This window comes from Pogona vitticeps, chromosome 5, assembly GCF_051106095.1.
Source record: "Pogona vitticeps strain Pit_001003342236 chromosome 5, PviZW2.1, whole genome shotgun sequence".
Taxonomy (NCBI): domain Eukaryota; kingdom Metazoa; phylum Chordata; class Lepidosauria; order Squamata; family Agamidae; genus Pogona; species Pogona vitticeps.
In genome coordinates this window covers 108,973,562-108,979,277 of record NC_135787.1, presented here as the reverse complement: position 1 = coordinate 108,979,277, position 5,716 = coordinate 108,973,562, and positions in this window count along the sequence as shown.

The window sequence follows — 5,716 nt, the reverse complement described above, 5'->3', positions numbered from 1 at the left end:
GCCGCCGAAAAGAATATGGAGGAATCTGTGGTGTTGGTTTGGAAATCTTTTGGCTTTATATATTTATACGCGCACACGTATTATTATAAGTGTAAATGACAAGAGTTTGCGCACAGCAGATTCAAGCGTTATGATAATTAAAAAAAAAACACCACATGCAGAGTAAAAATGGTTTTCTCCTCTGTTTACGCGCTCGCTCGCACCAGTGGTTGAAAGTAAATAAAATGGCCATTTGGTCGTCTTTAAAAGCAGCATTAAAGAACTTTACTGTTAAAAACGAGGCTGAAGTTAGCTTCTTATTCGGCCAGCTTCTTATTCACTTCTTATTCGACATCCAGCTTCTTATTCACTTCTTATTCGTGTCCCAGCTTCTTATTCAGAACATGTTGTATTTAAACCATTAAACCAAGTTGGATCACTCAAATATCAGGGTATTAATAATAAATCATAACTCTAACACAAATTACAATAGTATTTTGCCTGGCCCAATGCTGTTTTGGGCACGGAATAGGCTGGCAAAGTGGGCACCGCTGCATATTTTAGCATTTTGAATAAGAAGCTGGGGTTCTGCAAGGGCTAATGAGCCTTGGGCAATAACTTTCACACCAGAAACCGACAGAGGGGCGTCACGTACACATGACCCACTTGTATTTTGCATTGCCCAACGCCGTTTTGGGCACGGAATAGGCTGGCAAAGTGGGCACCGCTGCATATTTTGCCATTTTGAATAAGAAGCTGGAGTGTTGCAAGGGTTAACGAGCCTTGGGCAATAACTTTCACACCAGAAACCGACAGAGGGGGCTCACGTACACATGACCCACTTGTATTTTGCATTGCCCAACGCCGTTTTCAGCACGGAATAGGCTGGCAAAGTGGGCACCGCTGCATGTTTTAGCATTTTGAATAAGAAGCTGGGGTTCTGCAAGGGCTAATGAGCCTTGGGCAATAACTTTCACACCAGAAACCGACAGAGGGGGCTCACGTACACATGACCCAATTGTATTTTGCATTGCCCAACGCCGTTTTGGGCACGGAATAGGCTGGCAAAGTGGGCACCGCTACATATTTTGCCATTTTGAATAAGAAGCTGGAGTGTTGCAAGGGTTAACGAGCCTTGGGCAATAACTTTCACACCTGAAACCGACAGAGGGGGCTCACGTACACATGACCCACTTGTATTTTGCATTGCCCAACACCGTTTTGGGCACGGAATAGGCTGGCAAAGTGGGCACCGCTGCATATTTTAGCATTTTGAATAAGAAGCTGGGGTTCTGCAAGAGCTAATGAGCCTTGGGCAATAACTTTCACACCAGAAACCGACAGAGGGGGGTCACGTACACATGACCCAATTGTATTTTGCATTGCCCAACGCCGTTTTGGGCATGGAATGGGCTGGCAAAGTGGGCACCGCTGCATATTTTGCCATTTTGAATAAGAAGCTGGAGTGTTGCAAGGGTTAACGAGCCTTGGGCAATAACTTTCACACCAGAAACCGACAGAGGGGCGTCACGTACACATGACCCAATTGTATTTTGCATTGCCCAACGCCGTTTTGGGCACGGAATAGGCTGGCAAAGTGGGCACCGCTGCATATTTTGCCATTTTGAATAAGAAGCTGGAGTGTTGCAAGGGTTAACGAGCCTTGGGCAATAACTTTCACACCAGAAACCGACAGAGGGGGCTCACGTACACATGACCCACTTGTATTTTGCATTGCCCAACGCCGTTTTCAGCACGGAATAGGCTGGCAAAGTGGGCACCGCTGCATGTTTTAGCATTTTGAATAAGAAGCTGGGGTTCTGCAAGGGCTAATGAGCCTTGGGCAATAACTTTCACACCAGAAACCGACAGAGGCGGCTCACGTACACATGACCCAATTGTATTTTGCATTGCCCAACGCCGTTTTGGGCACGGAATAGGCTGGCAAAGTGGGCACCGCTACATATTTTGCCATTTTGAATAAGAAGCTGGAGTGTTGCAAGGGTTAACGAGCCTTGGGCAATAACTTTCACACCTGAAACCGACAGAGGGGGCTCACGTACACATGACCCACTTGTATTTTGCATTGCCCAACACCGTTTTGGGCACGGAATAGGCTGGCAAAGTGGGCACCGCTGCATATTTTAGCATTTTGAATAAGAAGCTGGGGTTCTGCAAGAGCTAATGAGCCTTGGGCAATAACTTTCACACCAGAAACTGACAGAGGGGGGTCACGTACACATGACCCAATTGTATTTTGCATTGCCCAACGCCGTTTTGGGCATGGAATGGGCTGGCAAAGTGGGCACCGCTGCATATTTTGCCATTTTGAATAAGAAGCTGGAGTGTTGCAAGGGTTAACGAGCCTTGGGCAATAACTTTCACACCAGAAACCGACAGAGGGGGCTCACGTACACATGACCCACTTGTATTTTGCATTGCCCAACGCCGTTTTGGGCACGGAATAGGCTGGTAAAGTGGGCACCGCTGCATATTTTAGCATTTTGAATAAGAAGCTGGGGTTCTGCAAGGGCTAATGAGCCTTGGGCAATAACTTTCACACCAGAAACCGACAGAGGGGGGTCACGTACACATGACCCAATTGTATTTTGCATTGCCCAACACCGTTTTGGGCACGGAATGGGCTGGCAAAGTGGGCACCGCTGCATATTTTGCCATTTTGAATAAGAAGCTGGAGTGTTGCAAGGGTTAACGAGCCTTGGGCAATAACTTTCACACCAGAAACCGACAGAGGGGGCTCACGTACACATGACCCACTTGTATTTTGCATTGCCCAACGCCGTTTTGGGCACGGAATAGGCTGGCAAAGTGGGCACCGCTGCATATTTTGCCATTTTGAATAAGAAGCTGGGGTTACTCAAGGCTTAACGAGCCTTGGGCAATAACTTTCACACCAGAAACCGACAGAGGGGGCTCATGTACACATGACCCACTTGTATTTTGCATTGCCCAACGCCGTCTTGGGCACGGAATAGGCTGGCAAAGTGGGCACCGCTGCATATTTTGCCATTTTGAATAAGAAGCTGGAGTGTTGCAAGGGTTAACAAGACTTGGGCAATAACTTTCACACCAGAAACCGACAGAGGGGGCTCACGTACACATGACCCACTTGTATTTTGCATTGCCCAACGCCGTTTTGGGCACGGAATAGGCTGGCAAAGTGGGCACCACTGCATATTTTAGCATTTTGAATAAGAAGCTGGGGTTCTGCAAGGGCTAATGAGCCTTGGGCAACAACTTTCACACCAGAAACCGACAGAGGGGCGTCACGTACACATGACCCAATTGTATTTTGCATTGCCCAACGCCGTTTTGGGCACGGAATGGGCTGGCAAAGTGGGCACCGCTGCATATTTTAGCATTTTGAATAAGAAGCAGGAGTGTTGCAAGGGTTAACGAGCCTTGGGCAATAACTTTCACACCAGAAACCGACAGAGGGGGCTCACGTACACATGACCCACTTGTATTTTGCATTGCCCAACGCCGTTTTCGGCACGGAATAGGCTGGCAAAGTGGGCACCGCTGCATATTTTGCCATTTTGAATAAGAAGCTGGGGTTACTCAAGGGTTAACGAGCCTTGGGCAATAACTTTCACACCAGAAACCGACAGAGGGGGCTCACGTACACATGACCCAATTGTATTTTGCATTGCCCAACGCCGTCTTGGGCACGGAATAGGCTGGCAAAGTGGGCACCGCTGCATATTTTGCCATTTTGAATAAGAAGCTGGGGTTCTGCAAGGGCTAATGAGCCTTGGGCAATAACTTTCACACCAGAAACTGACAGAGGGGGGTCACGTACACATGACCCACTTGTATTTTGCATTGCCCAACGCCGTTTTGGGCACGGAATGGGCTGGCAAAGTGGGCACCGCTGCATATTTTGCCATTTTGAATAAGAAGCTGGAGTGTTGCAAGGGTTAACGAGCCTTGGGCAATAACTTTCACACCAGAAACCGACAGAGGGGGCTCACGTACACATGACCCACTTGTATTTTGCATTGCCCAACGCCGTTTTGGGCACGGAATAGGCTGGCAAAGTGGGCACCGCTGCATATTTTAGCATTTTGAATAAGAAGCTGGGGTTCTGCAAGGGCTAATGAGCCTTGGGCAATAACTTTCACACCAGAAACCGACAGAGGGGCGTCACGTACACATGACCCAATTGTATTTTGCATTGCCCAACGCCGTTTTGGGCACGGAATGGGCTGGCAAAGTGGGCACCGCTGCATATTTTGCCATTTTGAATAAGAAGCAGGAGTGTTGCAAGGGTTAACGAGCCTTGGGCAATAACTTTCACACCAGAAACCGACAGAGGGGGCTCACGTACACATGACCCACTTGTATTTTGCATTGCCCAACGCCGTTTTCGGCACGGAATAGGCTGGCAAAGTGGGCACCGCTGCATATTTTGCCATTTTGAATAAGAAGCTGGGGTTACTCAAGGGTTAACGAGCCTTGGGCAATAACTTTCACACCAGAAACCGACAGAGGGGGCTCACGTACACATGACCCAATTGTATTTTGCATTGCCCAACGCCGTCTTGGGCACGGAATAGGCTGGCAAAGTGGGCACCGCTGCATATTTTGCCATTTTGAATAAGAAGCTGGAGTGTTGCAAGGGTTAACGAGCCTTGGGCAATAACTTTCACACCAGAAACCGACAGAGGGGGCTCACGTACACATGACCCACTTGTATTTTGCATTGCCCAACGCCGTCTTGGGCACGGAATAGGCTGGCAAAGTGGGCACCGCTGCATATTTTGCCATTTTGAATAAGAAGCTGGAGTGTTGCAAGGGTTAACGAGCCTTGGGCAATAACTTTCACACCAGAAACCGACAGAGGGGGCTCACGTACACATGACCCACTTGTATTTTGCATTGCCCAACGCCGTTTTGGGCACGGAATAGGCTGGCAAAGTGGGCACCGCTGCATATTTTAGCATTTTGAATAAGAAGCTGGGGTTCTGCAAGGGCTAATGAGCCTTGGGCAATAACTTTCACACCAGAAACCGACAGAGGGTGCTCACGTACACATGACCCACTTGTATTTTGCATTGCCCAACGCCGTTTTGGGCACGGAATAGGCTGGCAAAGTGGGCACCGCTGCATATTTTAGCATTTTGAATAAGAAGCTGGGGTTCTGCAAGGGCTAATGAGCCTTGGGCAATAACTTTCACACCAGGAACCGACAGAGGGGCGTCACGTACACATGACCCACTTGTATTTTGCATTGCCCAACGCCGTTTTGGGCACGGAATAGGCTGGCAAAGTGGGCACCGCTGCATATTTTGCCATTTTGAATAAGAAGCTGGAGTGTTGCAAGGGTTAACGAGCCTTGGGCAATAACTTTCACACCAGAAACCGACAGAGGGGCGTCACGTACACATGACCCAATTGTATTTTGCATTGCCCAACGCCGTTTTGGGCACGGAATAGGCTGGCAAAGTGGGCACCGCTGCATATTTTGCCATTTTGAATAAGAAGCTGGAGTGTTGCAAGGGTTAACGAGACTTGGGCAATAACTTTCACACCAGAAACCGACAGAGGGGGCTCACGTACACATGACCCACTTGTATTTTGCATTGCCCAACGCCGTTTTGGGCACGGAATAGGCTGGCAAAGTGGGCACCGCTGCATATTTTAGCATTTTGAATAAGAAGCTGGGGTTCTGCAAGGGCTAATGAGCCTTGGGCAATAACTTTCACACCAGAAA